Consider the following 19,927-nt stretch of genomic DNA (forward strand, 5'->3'; position numbering starts at 1 on the left):
GGCGGGAACCCGGGAGGCGGAGCTTGCAGTGAGCTGAGATCCGGCCACTGCACTCCAGCCTGGGCGACAGAGCGAGACTCCGTCTCAAAAAAAAAAAAAAAAAAAAAAAAAAAAAAAAAAAAAGAATTTACTACTAGAAATAAGGCTAATGTGATGGTTAATTTTACATGTCAACTTGACTGGGTTAAGGGATACCCAGGTAGCTGGTAAAATATTATTTCCGGTGTGTCTGTGAGGGTGTTTCTTGAAGAGCTTCTCGTTTGAATCAGTAGACTAAGTAGAGAAGATCTGCCACTACCAGTATGGATATGCATCATCCAATCCTTTGTAGGCCCAGATAGAACAAAATAAGCAGAGGAAGGGAAGAATTTAGCTCTCTTTCCTTAAGCTGGGACATCCAGGTTATGCTGTCCTTGGGCATCGGAGCTTCTGATTCTCAGGCCTTTGGGCATGGAATTTATACCAAGGAGGCCCCTGGTTCTCAGTCATTTGGCCGTGGACTAAGATTTACATAATCAGTCCCTCCAACTCAAGCTGAATTACAACAATGACTTTCCTAGTTCTCCAGGTTTCAGATGAAACATCATGGGACTTCGCCTCCATAACTGTGTGAGCCAATTTCCATAATGCATTTCATTTTATCTTTTTTTTTTTTTTTTTTTTGAGACAGGAGTTTCACTCTGTCACCCAGGCTGGAGTGCAATGGCATGATCTCAGTTCACTGCAACCTCTGCCTCCCAGGTTCAAGCGATTCTCCTGCTTCAGCCTCATGAGTAGCTGGGATTACAGGCATGCACCACCATGCCCGCCTAATTTTTAGTAGAGATTCAGTTTCACCATATTGGTCAGGCTGGTCTCTAACTCCTGACCTCATGATCCTCCTACCTCGGCCTCCCAAAGTGCTGGGATTACAGGTGTGAGCCACTGCGGCTGGCTCATTTTGTCTTCTATCTATCTATCTATCTATCTATCTATCTATCTATCTATCTATCTTACTGCTATTTATCATATTGATTCTGTTGCTAAGGAAAGCACTAATACAGCTCAAAAATATTTTTACATTTTAAAAACATTCGGACTGCAAGTGGAATGGTGCCTCCACTTTGTCCTCCAGCTGAGGCAGCTGTGACCCCATGGCAGGCAAACCCAGTGGCCTCAGCTGTGAGCACAGCAGTGGGAGCACCCCCATCCGGAGACCACCAGATTATCTCTTCCCAAGACTTCACCATGGTGACCTACAGACAGACCTGAGTGTGGCCAGTGTATTCCTCCATCGTATGCTGACCTTGGCATAGCTGTCAGAGATACTTTCCACAAAGGAGTTGGCTCAGGGTTGGTGAAACTGGATGTGAAAAAAAAAAGTCATGCAGTGGCATGGAATTTTCAACATCTGCTTTATCTAATACAGACACTGGTAAAATTACTGGGATGTTGGAGGCCAAATATAAATGGTGTGATATGATCTGACTTTCACAGAAAAGTAGAACATTCTGGGAACAGAAATCACAGTTAAAGACCAGGTGTTTCAAGGTTGAAACTGACATTAGATACTACCTTCTTACCAAACACAGGAGAGAAAAGTGATAAGATCAAGTCCTCCTGTTACAACGAGAATGTATACACTTTGGTTGTGATGTTGACTTTCATTTTTCAGGACTTGAAATCCATGGTTTGGCTGTCTTTGGTGATGAGGCTGGCTTGCTGGGTACCAGATGACCTTTGACAGTGTCAAAGCTGACAAGGAATAACTTCTCAGTGGGCTTTATAGGACTGGAGACTTCCAACTACACACGAATGTCAGTGATGGGACAGAATTTGGAGAATCAATTTATCAGAAAGAATGTGAAAATCTTGACACTTCAGTGCATCTTACTTGGACATCAGGTACCAAGTGAACTCACTTTCGTATTGCAGCTAAGTATCGGTTGGATCCCACTGCTTCCATTTCTGCAAAAGTCAACAACTCTAGTTAATTGGAGTGAGCTGCTCTCAGACACTGAGCTGAAAAAATACGGTCGACTCTGGGAGATAGGAAGAGCATTAATATGGGAGCCACAAACTTGGGCTTGCCTGGAGTTAGGAGCTTAATCCAGCTGAAAGACACCTTCAGGATATCAGAAGATTCGACCTGAATAGATTTTCAAAGTGACCAGCAGGGCTCCCCACCACCCAACAGAAAAAGCTCATCACAACTAAGAAAGATCTAAGCAAGAGCTGTGTTTTAAATATTTAGACAGTTACTTGATCCCTGGTTTATAGATGAATTGATTATCTATCTAGATACCAATGCTGCAATTGTGCAGTCACATATACATTATTTAAAGATATGTAGGCCTGGTGCGGTGACTCATGCCTGTAATCCCAGCACTGTGGGAGGCCAAGGCGGGCAGATCTCTTGGGGCCAGGAGTTCAAGACCAGCTGGCCAACATAGCAAAACCCTGTCTCTACTAAAAATTACAAAAATTAGCCAGGCATGGTGGCATGTGCCTGTAGTCCCAGCTACTTGGGAAGCTGAGGCACAAGAATTGCTTGAACCAGGGAGGTGGAGGTTGCAGTGAGCTGAGATTGCGCCACTGCACTCCAGCCTGGGTGACAAAGTGAAACTCTGTCTCAAATAAATGAATAAATAAACATTTAGGCCAAGCGCAATGGCTCATGCCTGTAATCTCATCACTTTGGGAGACCAACATGGGTGGATCATCTGAGGCCAGGAGTTGGAGATAGCCTGACTTTAGTAGAGCCAACCAGTCTCTACCAAAACTGCAAAAATTAGCCAGATATTACAGGTGGTGTGCACTTGTAATCCAAACTACTCAAGAGGCTGAGGCAAAAGAGTCACTTGAATCTGGGAAGCAGTGGTTGCAGTAAGCCAAGATTAAGGATAAGATTAATAGCTGATTACACATTGCAGACAAAGAAGGTCAATGAAATTGAAGACATTATATAGAAATTATTCAACATAAAGCAAGCACAGAGGAAAAAGTCTGGGAACTAAAGTGAAGAGAAAATACGTGACCTGTAAGACAATATTGTATAGTCTAACTTACATATAATTGGAGTACCAAAAGGAGAAGAGTTAGAAGGAACAAAAAACAGATTTTTGAAGAAATAAAGGCTAAGAAATTATCAAACTACAGATACAAGCAGTTCAACAAGTCCCAAGCAGAATGAAACTGAAGAAAATCACATTGAGACATGACAAAATTAAATTGCTGAAAATTACTGCTAAAGTTAACATCTTAAAAGCAGTCAGAAGAAAAAAAGACACATTGCATACTGAAGACCGAAGATAAGAATTATGGCAGACTCCTCAGAAAGTACTTAAAACTAACACAATAAAGAAAAACCTTTAAAATACTGAATGAGAAAAAGAAACTGCCAACCTACAAGTTTTACCTAGTGAAATTTTTTCAAAACTGAGGAGAAATTAACACTTTTTTTTTTTCAGAAAAAACAACCACTGAGAGAATTAACCCTCAACAGAGCTGCACTACAAGAAATGTCAAAGTACATCCTTTAGACAGAAGGAAAATAAAATCAGACAAAAATCTGTATCTGTACAAATGAAGGAAGAGCACTAGAAATGGAAGTAAAGTGGGTAAATGTAAACATTTTTAATCTATAAAATTAATTGTGTGCTTTAAAAATATATTGTGGTGTTTGTAGTACACAGAGAAATAAAATTTTCACCACGAATAGTAGAAATGATGGAAAGTTGGAAAATAGAAGTATATTGTTATAAGGGTCTTACTGTACACATGAACTGGTATAATATTATTAGGAAAAGTACAACTGCAAGGTCAAGATGTATAGTATAAACCCTAGAGTATCCAATAAAAAACACAAAAGTAAAACTAATGGTAAAAATAAAATAAATTTTAAAATCTTAATCAAAAATAAAGAAGGGAAAAAGAAAAAAAGGAACAGGAATGGATGAGACAAGTAGGAAAAAACTGCAATATCATGAATGCAAACACAACTATACTGAAAATAATGATACATTTAAATTGTCTGAACATCTCAATTAAAAACAATGAAAAAGCAGAGCTTGTCAGATTGAATCAAAAAGCAATACCTAAGACATTATCTAGAAAAAACCTATTTTAAATATAAAGACATATAGGTTAAAAGCAAAAGGATTAAAATAAATACACAAAGCAAACATTTTTAAAAAGAAGCTAGAGTGCTCATATTTATATAAGACAAAGTAGAGTTTATAACAAGAAATGTAACATAAGGGGTACAAACTTTAAGTTATAAGATGAACAATTTCAACAAATCTAATATACGGCTTGGATGGTAATAGATGTGTTAACTAATTTCATTGTGGTAATCACTATATCATGTATACATATATAATAATTGTGTTGTACACGTTGAATATTTATGATCTTGGTTGATTAAATACTTTTTTAAAGAGAATGATATTCATAATTTTGAGCGGATCAATTCATCAGTATACATAAAAAACCTTAATGTGGGTACACTAACACCAGAGGTTTAAAATTGATAGAAATTGAAAAAGAACTACACATATCCAAAATCATAATTGAAGATATGAACACTTCTCCCTCAGTAATTGATAGAAAGAGAAGGCGGAAAATTAGCAAGGGTATAAAATGCCTGAACAAAAAGATTGACCAATCTCAATAAATTTAAGAAAATTGAAACCATATGAAGTTCTGTGGTCACTAAAGAATTAATCTAAAAATCAATAATATTTGGAAAATCATCAGGTCTGAAAATTAAACAATACATCTATAAATAAACCATAGGTAAGAATAAATTAGATAAAATATAAGCTGAATGAAAACATGCTGTATGAAATTTGTAGGATGCAGCTAAAGCAGTGCTTTAAAGGAACTATATAGCATTAATAAAGATCTAAAAATCAGTGAGCTAAGATTTCACTGTAAGAAACAAAAATAGAAAAATTAAACCTGACTTAATTAGAAGGAAGAAAATAATAAAGTTGAGTGAAAAAATCAAGAAAAAGAGAAAAAAAAAGTAAAGAAATGAAACTAAAATTTGGTTTCTTGAACAGAGGAAAAAAATGCTAAAGCATTAATTGGATTAATCAGAAAATAAAAGAAAACACATAAATAACCAACATCAATAATGAACAAATGGACGTAAATACAGATTTTACAGACATCAAAATGATTAAAGGTAATATTATGAGCAAACTATAGGCTTATCGAAATCTTGGATGTAATGGGCTAACTCCTTGAAATACATACACTGACAAAGTATTCCTCAACAAGTCACAGATAACTGGATAGATAGCCTTACAACTACTAAACAAATTGAATTTATAATTGATATTCTTCTTACAAAGAAAGCTCCATGCCTAGATGACACTGGTGAATTGTAAACATTTAAGGAAAAATAATATCAATTTTGCACACATGGTTCCAAAAAATAAAAATAAAATACTTCTCAACTTACTTTATCAGTCCAAATTACCTGATTTGAAAACCAACCAAAGGCAATATTTGAATAAACGAATAAACACATAAATACATGCATACATATTTACATGAAATGGACCTATAAGTCACCTAAACATAGTTGTAAAAATCCCAAACAAAATTTTAGTAAACAATATCCAAAAATGCAAAAAAAGAAAAAAAAAGCACATTATCTCAGCCCTATGAAGGTTGATTTAATATCCAGTAATCAATATAATCCACCATATTATTATACAAAATAGGAAAAACATATGCTCATCTCAACAGATAAAGAATAAAGCATTTGATAAATTCACAATTCGATCATAATAAAATTTACCTGCAAACTATGAATGGAAAGAAACTTCTTCAACCTGATAAAAACATCCACCAAAACTGGCTAACATCACTTTTGTGAAAGACTGAATGATTTCCTCTAAGATCAGGCGCAATGTGAAGAGATTTGTTCTTACCAGGTTTTTTCAAAATTATATTGGGAGTCCCAATTCGTGCAATAGGGCAAAAATAATATGATTAAAAGTAAGATAAATAAATAAAATGTCGTACATGTTGGAAAGGAAAAAATGAAACTGACATTATTTACAGATGAGATGATCATTTATGTTGAAAATGCAAAGACACCCATAAAAAGTGTTAACTGGAACTGAGCATAGTAAAGCCAAAGAATCCAACATGAAAACACAAAAATCAGTTATGTTTCTATATAGTAGTAAGGCTCAACTAAATTTTAAATTAAAATGTCTTTTAAAATAGAATGAACAAACAAGAAGCCTATAGGGATAGTATACTTACTAAGCTTCATGCTAGACCTGCATATTAAAATCTCCAAAATATTGCTTGGCAGAATTAAGGGACAGCTAAAAAAAACAAAAAAACAAAAAACAAATAACAAACAAAAAAAAAGTGTGAGAGGGATATCATGTCCATGAATTACAAGATACAACACTAGAAAAGGTTTTAATTTTCTCCATATATATCTATGGCTTATGAAATCCCAATGAAAAGTTCAGCAAGCGTTTATGCAGAAATTAACAAGGTGATTCTAAAATTAAATGGCAAGGCATAGATCCAAAATAGGCTTAATCTCTTAAAAGAACAGTGTTGGAAAATTTACACCACTTCATTCTAAGATGTATTATAAAGCTAGAATTATCAAAGCAATGTGGTATAACAATTGACATAAGATCAATACAACAGAATAGGTAGTCCACAGATATTATCCATTTATGTATTTATTTTGATTTGATTTGATTTTTTTATTTTTTGAGACAGAGTCTCGCTCTGTCACCCAGGCTAGAGTACAGAGGCACCATCTCGGCTCACTGCAGCCTCTCCCTCCTGGGTTGGTTCAAGTGATTCTCGTGCCTCAGCATTCTGAGTAGCTGGGATTACAGGCATGTACCACCAGGCCTGGCTAATTTTTGTATTTTTAGTAGAGATGGAGTTTCACCATGTTGGCCAGGCTGGTCTTGAACTCCTGACCTCAAATGATCTTCCTGCCTCGGCTTCCCATCAATTTATTTTTTGAAAAACATGTCTAGGTTATGCAACAAAGGACACATAGTCATTTCAACAAAGAATAGTCTAACGAGTATTTATGCACAAATACAATGAACATTGACCCCGACTTCACATCGTATACATAAATTAACCTGAAATGGTTCATAGAACTAAACATAATAGATTACACAACATGTTGAAGGAAATATAAGAGAAAGTCTTGGTGATGTTGGCTTAGGCAAAAAATCCTTGGACAGGACACAAAAAGTGCAAATTATGAAATATCAATTGTTAAACTGGACGTCATCAATATTGAAGGTTTTCCTTTTTCAAAAAACACTGTTAAGGTAATAAAAAGTCATGTCACAGACCAGGAACAACAGCCGCAGACATATATATGACAAAGGATTTAAGTCATATATATTTAAAGAATTCTTAAAACCCAACAGAAAGAAAAAAGATGCAGTAAAAATGGGCATCCTGAAGAAGATTCTCGAATGGACAATAAGCATGAGGAAACATGCTGAAAGTATTAGTCTAGAAAGTATTAGCCTAGACGACACTGGTGAATTCTAGCAAAGATTTAAGGAAAAATAATATCAATTTTGCACACATGCTTCCAAAAAGTAGAAAATAAAATACTTCTCAACCTACTTTATCAGTCCAAATTACCCGATTTGAAAACCAAACAAATGCACATTAAAGCTACAATGAGATACCACTACATACGCATTTTAGAAGGGATAATTTTTTTTAATGACCGATACCAGTGGTTGGTGAGGTGTGAAGCAAGTGGTATGTGGTTGAGGGAATTGCAAATGGAAGCCAATTTAAAGAAAAAACACCTTGTAAGTTACTTAAAAAGTTTAGCATGAACTTAACACGCAACCCAGCAATCCCATTTCTACACAAGTAGCTATGATAAGTAAGAGCTTTATCCACAAAAGCCTTATGCTGTAATGTTCACAGAACGTTATTCATAACAGTCCCAAACTGGAAGCCATCTCAATGTCCACCCACTTGTCATATATGCAGTTAATACAGGAGACTGCTCAGCAGTAAATCAGATGAGCTACTGATACCCTCAAGGATCTGAGTAAATCTCAAAAGCATTACGCTAAATAGAAAAAGCCAGACACAAAAGTCTGTACACTGTGTTATTCCATTTACATGAAATTCCAGAAAATGCAAAACCGTAATGACAGAATGCAAATCAGTAGTTGCAGAAGCTGAGGGTGGGTGGAGCTGATTGACCACAAAGGGACTCAAGGGAACTTTCTGGGTGATTGAAATGTTTTCCATCATGATTATGATGTTGGCTACATGACTATATGTATTTGTCAAGGATGCAAATTGTACACTTAAAATTTGAGTATTTTTATTATGCATAAACATGAAAATAGAGTTGATTTTAAAAATATTTACCAAGACAGTTCTAGTTAATCCTTGCAGTCCCTTTATAGGTTAAATTACTATCATTACATAATAAGAGAAGCAAGGTTTAACCTTGGTTATATGGTTGCTGAGTGGTGAAAACAGAGCTATCCCCTTAAATATGTTTCTTACTCCTGCACTGTAATCTAAATCAAATGCCTAAATTAAGTTAATGCCATCTATATCCATTGATATAAGGAGCCAAAAAAAGACCAGTGATTCAATTAAGATAAGCTCTAACTCTAATGTCCTCCTTCTTCAATAAACCATATTAGCTCTACCATCTTAATCATTTTACATCATTTACATACAAATAAAAAATCTATATGTATATAGACAGTAAGTTCCAGGAAATTGGTACCATACATAAACAATATGTTGCAACCTTCCAAATTTCTCTAATTTTACTACAAATATAACCTGTACCAAGGTTTCCTCTCTTTTTTCTTTCAATTTTATATTTGATAAATTTTAAAAATTTTGTTTGGCTTTCTCTTTTCATACAAATCAGAAATGTGTTTTAATTATTTTCTGAAGTATAAAACAAAGGGAATAATTTTCCTTTCTTATAAATCCAGTTAAGTTTATTAAAAGATGACATAGGAATGTTTTAGCACAAAGAAAACAGAATTTGTTTGTAACATGATGTTCCTAGTCTCAATAAACAGGCCAATAAAAGGTATTTTTTAGTGTTTTTAACATTCGCCCCATAAATTCCATTTATTAGAATTACATTCTTGAAGTTAACCTGTCAATCTAAAGTATTCACCTCTTGGAAGAGCAGGCTATTTGCTTCCCAGGAAAGCTAAGCTGTACTGTTATCTGAAGTGTCAGAGCAAAGAATTTCAAAGGGAGACAGCTGCAGAATCCATTTCAGAGCTCCTTGATCTCTGGATTGGAGTGTATACATACACTTCTAAATTGCCTAAAGGGAAATTTAGAGTTTACGTTTGGAATATTTAAAGGTAATTTGTTCTGATAAAGGTGATATCAGGAAGCTGGTAGTCCAAGAGATAATATCTATTTAATGTGGGTAAATGCTGACATGTTAAACTTCAACCCAAATTAGTTTTGACAAATATTTGTTCAACATATGCTATTATATAGAAACTACATAAAACTATGTCTACCAAAGTGTCCATCTTGTTGGGGACAAATGCTAAAATATGTAAAAATAATATGATATGATGTCTGGATTTACTTCAAAATAACATAGGGGGAAAATGGATAGGACAGAACTCACAATTGGTTAATGTCTATTTGGACTGGTTAATAGCTGCAGAGTAGTTTGATATACTATTATGTAATTTTGGCATTTTTCAAAATCCTCCATAATAAAAAATAAAATACCAACACAATTAATACAACTGAAAGCTGCATTTGGAAACCACTGCTTATGCTGAAATGACAAACACAGTTATGTCCTAAAGCTCTTTGGCAAGTTAATTATTGAAAACCAGACTGCACTTTTCATTTGATTTAATGTTTTACATACATGATGATTAGGTTCCTGAGTCCATCCACAGAAACCTAGAAATGTTTATTTTAGATGTACTCATCACAACGCTTTCACTAAGTTACGGATTCAAAAATATTTTGTGGGCCGATCCCATTACATGGGGATGTGGTAGCTAACATCCTCATATAATGATATTTTCATGCCGTATTATGTTCCACAGAACTGAAAAACAAAAAAGAAATTTAGTTGCACCAGATACGTGTTTTCCAAACTGTCACTGATCCTTCTAGCCTGATAGACACATGATACAAGATATCATCTAATTCAGCGTAATATGTGAATGAAAAGATACACTATAAAGAATTGTAATGAAACAAAAGATATAAGCTGAGACTGCCCCAAATAAACCAGGACCTGTCATCACCATTTCTACAAGGTGAATATTTACATGTTCTTATGCTGAGTTAATGTGTCACAGAAACTTAATGATAATTTGCTAGTTCCACAACACTATTACTTTACAAATAAAATCTGAGAACTCTAAGATTGTACACTGATTTTTTAAAATCACAAACTACAAAATATTACTGCCTTTTTCCTTCTCTTACTGTATGGATTTACAGCTTACATTTGCCTACAGGTTCTATATGTTCTAAATGATTTCTCATATTTTAGGCAGGTTAAAAATGATTTGGATGATAATCTCAATTCATATCTTTTGTACTGTTTACCAAATCTCATATTATTTTCCTTCTCCGGAGTACAAGGAAAGAGTAGATTTCTTAGCCCCTAAACAGTTAGGTGGCGCCATGTGACTAATTCTGGCTCATGAAGTGTGACTAATTCTGGCTCACAACATTTAGCTGCACCAGATACATGTTTTTCAAACTGTCCCTGATCAGTCTGGTCACATAAACATATGATACAAGATATCACCCAATTCAGTGTAGTATTTGAATGAACATTTAAGTAATGAACACTTAAATAATGGCCCATCTCACTACTTGCTTGAAAGAATGTCAGCTATGGCAAAGACTAGCTAAGTCAGAAAAATAAAATTAAATTATAAAACCAAACTTCAGGGCCAGGCGCGGTGACTCACGCCTGTAATCCCAGCACTTTGGGAGGCCGAGACGGGCGGATCACGAGGTCAGGAGATCGAGACCATCCTGGCTAACACGGTGAAACCCCGTCTCTACTAAAAATACAAAAAATTAGCCAGGCGCCTGTAGTCCCAGCTACTCGGGAGGCTGAGGCAGGAGAATGGCGGGAACCCGGGAGGCGGAGCTTGCAGTGAGCTGAGATCGCGCCACTGCACTCCAGCCTGAGCGACAGAGCGAGACTCCGTCTCAAAAAAAACAAAAAGCAAAAACAAACTTCATATATTTTCTGTGGTAGTCAGGAGAGTCCAGGTTATGCAATGGTAACAAATGGATCTTGAAATTTCAGTGATTTATGTCATAAAAATCTTTCCTCTTCACTTAGTACTCAGTGTATTTCACTTCATCTTTCACTTTAGTACGGCTCCTTTCCAAGCAGAGTCTTAGAAATCCAGGTTGTTTCCATGCAGGGGCTTGGCCATCTCAGGACACAGGCCAGAGTCGGTGAAGTGACTCTGATGCCTTCTGATCAAATTTCATGAGCCAGAATTAGTCACATGCTGCCACCTAACTGTTTAGGGGCTAAGAAATCTACTCTTTCTTTGTACTCAGGAGAAGGAAAATAAGATGGAATTTGGTGAACATGAGCTAATCTTTCAGAAAGACATAGGAGGTTTTCAACCAACAAGCGGGTCTTTCTATACTTTAAACAATGTGATACAGTAATATTTGTATGACTATAATGGCTGCTGCCCTCCAACTCAGCACGATGATGTTTGAAATACCACAAATGAAATAAATGATTTCCAGAGAACAAGCTTAGCACAAATGTTTTCAATAGCCCATTCTGGGCCAGGCGTGGTGGCTCAAGCCTGTAATCCCAGCACTTTGGGAGGCCGAGACGGGCGGATCACGAGGTCAGGAGATCGAGACCATCCTGGCTAACACGGTGAAACCCCGTCTCTACTAAAAAAAAATACAAAAAACTAGCCGGGCGAGGTGGCGGGCGCCTGTAGTCCCAGCTACTCGGGAGGCTGAGGCAGGAGAATGGCGGGAACCCGGGAGGCGGAGCTTGCAGTGAGCTGAGATCCGGCCACAGCACTCCAGCCTGGGCGACAGAGCGAGACTCCGTCTCAAAAAAAAAAAAAAAATAGCCCATTCTGATTGGAAGAATTCATGAAATTGTTCTAAACAAAATGTCTTAAATTATAATATCATCTCTCTTTCTGGTGTCGTGCATTGAGATAAGCAAAACTTTCATCACAGCCCTCTCTGAAATAAACTACATTCTGAGGAATGATACCAGTGAGTCTGGCTCCTCTTCCTCAGGTTAAACGTTTCAGTCACTTATTTTTTTTTTCATTACAAATCTGTACTGAGGGCAACAAAATAGAAAGGGCTTTAGAATCTATGATTCACTGTATTAACTATACTCATTTAAAGTGATAGAGGACAAATGTGGGAGAAAATGTATTTAAAATCTAAAAATATGATTACTTAAAGAATTTGGGATAATAATTTTGATGGAAAGATAACTACTTCCAATACATTTGGTGGCATGTGAATTATTATAAAGAGTGATAATTAAAAGATTCAGTCTACTACTTATATATAACAGATTGTGACTAACCATCTCTAAAGTTCTAATTTGGGAATTTTTCTCTGATATTTACAATGTAATACAGGCAAGTCACTTAATTTCTTTTTTAGCTTTATACTGTCCTTAATAATGAAAATAATACTCTTTTCCACAATGCATTAGAAATAGATAGTATCTCATGGATAAAATTGAACCAGTGAGGTAGGAATTTGAGTTTAAAGTTAGCTTTCGTCTTTAATTTCTCTTTTTATTTTCTTCTAAGGACTACATAATTTGTACAACTCTAAATACCTGTGCCTCACAGCTCCTTCCTAGGAAAGTTGCCGCAGACAATTCTTTTTCACTAGATAAGTCTTGTGTCACAGGACTCTGGCTTGAAGATCAGACTTAGTTCTCAAGGTAAAGATGATTGTGTGGTCAGATAATCATATCATCAAGCATTTGAATTGGGGTCACTTTGAGAGTAAAATGGGGAGCTAGAGCTATCACTAGTTTCACCTGGAAAACAGGCATAAACTTTGACCTTTTATATTGACTATTTGATATGGTTTGGCTGTGTCTCCATCCAAATCTCACCTTGAATTGTAGCTTCCATCATTCCCAAGTGTTGTGGGAGGGACCCGATGGGAGGTAATTGAATCATGGGGGTGAGTCTTTCCTGTGCCATTCTCATGATAGAGAATAGGTCTCACGGGATCTGATGGTTTTATAAAGAGGAGTTCCCTTGCACAAACTCCCATGCCTGCCACCATATAGGACGTCCCTTTGCTCTTCCTTCATTTTCCGCCATGATTTTGAGGCCTCCCCAGCCATGTGGAACTGTGCGTCTATTCAACCTCTTTCCTTGATAAATTATCCAGTCTCAGGTATGTCTTTTTAGCAGCATGAGACAGACTAATACACTATTTAAAGAATAAGCTGTCCTCAGTGGGATCTAACCAACTCAGGGGACTTAGCAAGAGACAGACCTTAAGGGGTGATCTGTGTACAACTACAACAAATTGACTCAACCAGTTCTTCTTTCCTGGGGAGTATAAATAAGTGGTATCCAAAAAGAGGAGCTGAGGCAACTTCTGGGAGGCTCATTGTTGGCATGAGGGTACCAGAGCTGTTGGGTTCCTGGAGGACCTGCTAATCCCAAAGGATGGTGTTGCTCTGTGCCTCCATGAAGCTACTATACCTTTAACCTTAGGATTATGAAGCAGCTTCCTGAGATACCTCACTTCCCTAGCTATCCTTATCACAAATTCCCATCATCTAATATAATTAGAAAGCATCCCCTCTCTGCAAAGTTAAGAGTATACACAATGCAGACTATCATTGGAATTTCATTGCTGCGGAAGGGAGTGGGTGTTATGGGATAGAGAAATGAATGACCAGGTCATTGTAACTTTTGGGTAAAAAATTAGACTTCCAGTGAAGCTGTAAAATCAAGACTGTATGAATAATAAATTTAGATGCTCATGAAAATGTGTTCATTTGAACATTATGCAATTTTTAAAAATTTCTATAATCAGAGCAAGTAATATTTTTTTACCATGCACCATAAAGACTGGACTAACCAATAGTAATGTCTTGAAAACAGAATACCAAGTGAAAATTCAGAGGTTGAAAAAGAATTTTAAGTTTAAAATATAAGACAATAGAATTCTTCTAAAATTTCTGTAAGTAGTCCAAATACGTGCTTTTAAATATTAGACTAAAGATTGTCAATATCAAAGATTTGATCTACTGCCATCTAGTGGAAGTTTAATTTGTATTAATTTATTAATGGCTGAACAAAAGAAGCAAAACCAAAACAAAACGAAAACAACAACAACAAAAACAGTCTCGCTTTCAAACTCTAGGCAGTGTAAACAATTATCTACTCTAGTGGCTTTATTCTCATGGAGTTATGAGGCTGTAATGAGGGCATCTTAGGCATCACCTAAAGTGCATGAGGAGTACAAGAATACAGCTCTGAGGTTCCCAACCCTAATCCAAACAGGGTCATTGCACTTTCTAAAAATATTTTGGGATTCTGAGTCTATTTTATTTAAGAGAGAATTTTACTTTAAAAAAAGTTGTTGAAAGTCCTGATCTGGTCTCCTGTCCATCATATAAATTGATAAACCAATAAACACTGGTTTTCCATTGTCACACAAATGACTAGTGGCATAGCTAGCAATAGAAATGAGATCACCTGATTCCTATTCTCATTGAAGTAATTTTGGAGTAACAAATAGACTTCAAGTCCAGTGATCTTTCTTCAATAGCACAAAGAGCTTATTTCCTTTAAAAATAGATTTTTCCTTGGTCGTTATTTAAAATACTTTGACCCAACTACCTCCCCTGCACCATTAGAACCCTGAGTGGGAACAGAATCTCAAAATAAATGAATGGAAATGAGATCATGGCTGTAAATGGTAATTATATTCAGTCAAAAACACCTTTAGAGTTAGTTTAGAGCTCCCTAAAAATAACAATTAAAAAATAGCTTATGGAGGATATTTCCTCTCTTCTCCTTTAAATTTATGTGATGTCCAAGGTGGACAAAGTACTTTTGGAAAAAAAGAAAAACTATAGCTTTTTAACATCATTTTATATTTTATGAAACATAAAATTATCAATTCTGCTGGACTGCAAAGAAGTTACCCTACTTGTCCCAAGTGAGTTTGAGTCTTTTCCCAGCTCTCCTGACTTCCTGTCCAGCAACAGAATGGTTAAGTAAGAGATACAAGAGGAAACAGGTTTATGGGAGGTGGCTATTATTGTTTTCTTCATCTGTTTGCTTAGGATGAGTGAAAGTTGGTCATTTTTGAGTGCTGGGAAGGAACAGCTTGTTGAAAGGAAGGTGATGATACAGGAGAAAGATCATCGACGGAACAAATTCCATGAGGATTTAAGAGAGGGTATAACCCAGAGTATGTGTGGAGGGAAGAGATACTACTTCCCAGGAACAAGAGAGGGCATCCGCATCTATGACAGCATTGTCACTTTGACATATCTCACTTCAATGTACCACAAAACATTTTTAAGAAATGACATTGACGTATTCATATTCACTTCTACATATATCCTATATCGCCTCATATAATTTGCGAAGTTGTAATTCAAAAATATCTAAGTTTTTAAATGCTGTCTTATCAATTCTTTCTTCCTTTATTTTTCATCTAAATGTACATCCCTTATATCATACCACATAATATTTTCTCTCTTCATGTTTAAAAACAAGATATAAAATTATTTATATAGTGAAACTTCAATATTATTCAAAAAATATGTATTTTTAGAATTTGTGTAACTATGGTAATTTATAAAGAGCAAAATAACTAAATATTTCAATTTTCTTTCATATAACTCTTAAATTTTTCAAATTTAGAGCAGAGAAAATATTTTTATAATCAAAACTTTAAAAATTCAAATTTTAAAAAATCTTGTTTTTTTTCTGAGTCTATCACAAACTGCTGTGTAAATCTGAGCAAGTTGAATACCATTTCTTTACACATTTCCTGGGCACATTTAGAAAATAAAGGAATTAATTGTCTTAAGTCTATGTCAAACTCCAAACAGTCCTGGTTTTATGATACAATTGTTCTCATTTTAAATATGTACTCTTAACATATAAATTGCTTAAATATGTATTCTTAATATATAAATTGCTTATTATTTTTATGCACATAAGTCATTTATAATTTTAAAATATTCGTGGGCTTTATGAAAAGCCAAATAACAAGAGAAGGTGCTTCCACAGGAGAGAAATCACTTGAAAAGCTCCAGGATACATTTAAAAAGATGAATTTTATATATATAGGCAAAAATGACAATAACCTGTTCTCAGGGAGAAAAAAAACAGTTTCCAAAAACAAATAAGATAATAAATTTTCCATGTACATCTGTGTGTTAGCTAGAACATAAGAAGATCTCAAGGTATTAGAAATTTGGATTTCTGAGCTGCTTTTTGACTAAATAGAAACATAAAAATCATGGGCAGCTGGCACCATCAACTCCAGGAGGGCCTAAGATGTCAGGTAAGCTACTGAGTGAGAGAAAGAAAAACGTACCAGCAGGAATTCATGGTATAAAGTTAGCCTACATCATGGAGCAGTCGAATGAAAACAGGCTGGGTTTTAAATGAAGCCTTCCTTTTGTCAAAGCAATTTGTATGAGAGAGCAAAATGTCATTGGTATAACTTAATAAATATGTGTTATTACCCTATAAAGGACCTCAGAACACAAGCGTTATGAGCACATCGGACTTTGTCTATTTGCTTTACTGCTGTGTCCCTCAGTGCTTATAGCAATGATTGGCACATAGTGCTCAACTAGTATTTGTTAAATGAATTGACATGCTGGACTTCTTCCTGCTGTTAGTCTAGACTAGAGTACTAATGAAATCTGATGCTCAAATCTGATGAGTTTAGATCAACAATTACTCATTGCTTGTCTAACACATATCAACAAAATTATCTATCCTTGTAGTGACCACATTTGCAAAACCTAAACTCACGTTGCACAATCTGCAAAGTACAAATACTTTCATGATAACAACAGATTCGCATATCTGAAAATATAATTTTTACCAAAACATTCAGAAATTAACTTTGTATTATAGAATGGCCACATAATTTCTAATGAAAAATGGGTCACTGTTGAAAATGAGAGAGGGCACCATCAATAATTACCCTGGTACAGTAGGCATAAACTAGACATACGCCTGGAGAAACGGGTTATATGGCCTCTCCAACAGCCCCCATGCTGAAGCCTATCCCTAGAGAAGTGATATGTTAAAAACCCACTTTCTCAGCCCTAGAAAAATCAAGTAACTAACAAAGGGGGAAAAAAAAACTAAAATAAGTTTAATAAAAAATTTTTAAAGACTCCTAGACCATCATGCCAGGAAGGTAATAGAAAAGCTTAACTCCACTGCAAAATGAATATCTTGTAAGAACTGAAAAGCTAAATAGATCTTATTGCACCGTAATGACATGCAAGACTATCTCCATTGACGTTTAATAGGATGTTAGCTAATTGCTGTTAAATAAAAGGAGAAACAGGGTTTATTAAAAGGCAATGTTACTATAAGATACCCAAACAGAATGTGTAATTTCTCTGCTTTACTATTTATATACATAGTTCAAACAACAGGTACACCTACAAAATAAAATATCATGGCAAAATTCATTTGATCATCATCTTCATTATTAGCACCATGAGAAAGCATGGATAAAACTTGAAGGGAGTAATAACAAATTGTAATAGATTAGATGAAATTGTAAAAGCATGGTAAAATTGGCACATAGGTGTTCAAATATGATGCTATTTCTAGTATATTATTTTTCACCTTAATGAGACACCTGAAAATTAGTTACATCGTTACTATTAATCTAAACATCTTCATGCCTTTGAACAGCCCTCTGCCTCAATCACTGGAAACCCTTACTGATGCTCTTCACTACCCAAATACGTCAGTTTCTCTCAGAGGTGGGGAAAGACAGAGATAGAGATGGGGGTGGAGAGAGGGAGAGAGCTCATGAACCTCTTTTTAAAATGAAACTATTTTTACTCTCAGTCATTCCCAGGTTAAGATGAGAAAGAATTCTGATTTAATTAACTTGCATTCACAATTCCCTGAAATCATTTGAACTAACGGGGGTATTAATGAGAAATATTTTTAAAGAATCTTGTCATTCTCTATTCTATAGAATACATCATACTAGAGTTTGTCTCCTCAGAAGCTTGCATTTTATTGAAGTCCTGTTGCTCTCACTGACTTTGAAACACACACTTGAACAGACTTCACAAAACCTACAGAAGAGAAAACCTAACAGTACTCCACAGGTCCTCTTATTTAGCCCATACAATTATCTTTCCAGTAAGTCATTACTATCCCCATTTCATAATAAGAAAACTGAGGCTTGAGCACTTACAAAGGGTTTTAGGTCAGGTCTTCTAATTAGAGTCTATTATTTTCTTCCTGAGTACAATGGATATTGTTAAAGGAAAATCTATGTGTATCAAGTATCTGATTCTTGAACATTAGACACTTGCACTGTGGATTAATTGTCTTTACAGAATGCCACTAACTAGGAACCTAACCTCTGATCATTCTAGGATATCATGGTCTAAAATATTAGCTCTACCATGGAGCTTTGCAAAAATCAGAATAAATGGTGTCGTGCATTTTTACATGTGACTTAGGACATTTGTATTTTCTGATATATGCACCAAGCAATGAAGGAAAAAGTAGAATCAATGAATTGAATATTATTAGTTGCCTGAAATTATAAACTTACATAGATATTATTAAAATAACAATCTTTTTAAACAACTTTTTAAATGAAACCAATATTTGATGGGATAAAACTGATGATTATAACAATGGTTGACAACTTGTTCAAATAAAAGAAAAACCTGGTTAAAGAGGTGGAGTAAAATTAAACTTTAAAAGTATTTATGCAAGCATAAATACATCTCTGGTATAGCACTTTACACTGTATTAATATGTATTTAAATGTATACAAACACATACTCTCTAACTACATTCTATACTTTGAAGAGCAAAGAACATGAATTTATACATCTTTATAACACCATCCTTTGCAAAAATGCACTAGAATCCTCACAGTCTTTTAAGGTAGGTACTACTGCACAGATGAGAAAACTGGGGCCCAAGGAAGTTATGCAACTTGTCCAAGGTTATATATCTACTCAGTCATGAAGTTCAGAATCAGAATCAGGCATTTATCCAGAGATGTTATGCTCCTAACCACTTCTCATAGGGCCTCATGGAGTTCAGTGATCACTAAGTAGTCATTGACACTATTATCTCTAGTTTTCACTGTGTAAAAATTAACATTCTGAAAATAAATGCTTTAAGTACTTTACCGGTACTTAAGTACTATACTTTAAGTGCTTTCCCAGTAAGCTCATAAGCAATGAAAGGAACTGCTATGTTAACTTTGAATCTTTCCTACAAAGGTAATTATTAGTAATGAGAACATCAAGGAATCTTGGGGGAAAAAATAATATCAAATTCTAACTGTACCAGAGATTAGTGTAAGGCACAGGCAAAATCAGAATATGATCCTTAAACCTGCTATTGAGGTCTTTACACCACATCCATGGGCCTAGGGGCCCCCAGACACAGAGATGACAGTCCTCCTTCACCCTGCATTCCTTAAACCTTCCATGGAGCACTGCATTGAGTTCTAGGTATCAGGATCATAGAAGAGGCGCAGACACAGTGGAGTGCCGTGGAGTGGAGTTTCATTCAAATGAGAATCATAGGGGTCAAAACTTTTGCTTTTCTGGCTTTTTTGAAAAGAGGGTACCATAAATTATGTAACCAAACTAAACACTTCAATTATACATGAACATATA

General features: G+C 35.4%; 1 pseudogene; it reads left to right on the forward strand.

Moving 5' to 3' along the window:
* Positions 1-1,133: 1,133 nt before the first annotated feature.
* Positions 1,134-1,973, forward strand: LOC112621586 (annotated as a pseudogene).
* Positions 1,974-19,927: the final 17,954 nt, after the last annotated feature.

The sequence above is a fragment of the Theropithecus gelada genome, chromosome 3 (genome assembly GCF_003255815.1).
Source record: "Theropithecus gelada isolate Dixy chromosome 3, Tgel_1.0, whole genome shotgun sequence".
Classification (NCBI taxonomy): Eukaryota; Metazoa; Chordata; class Mammalia; order Primates; family Cercopithecidae; genus Theropithecus; species Theropithecus gelada.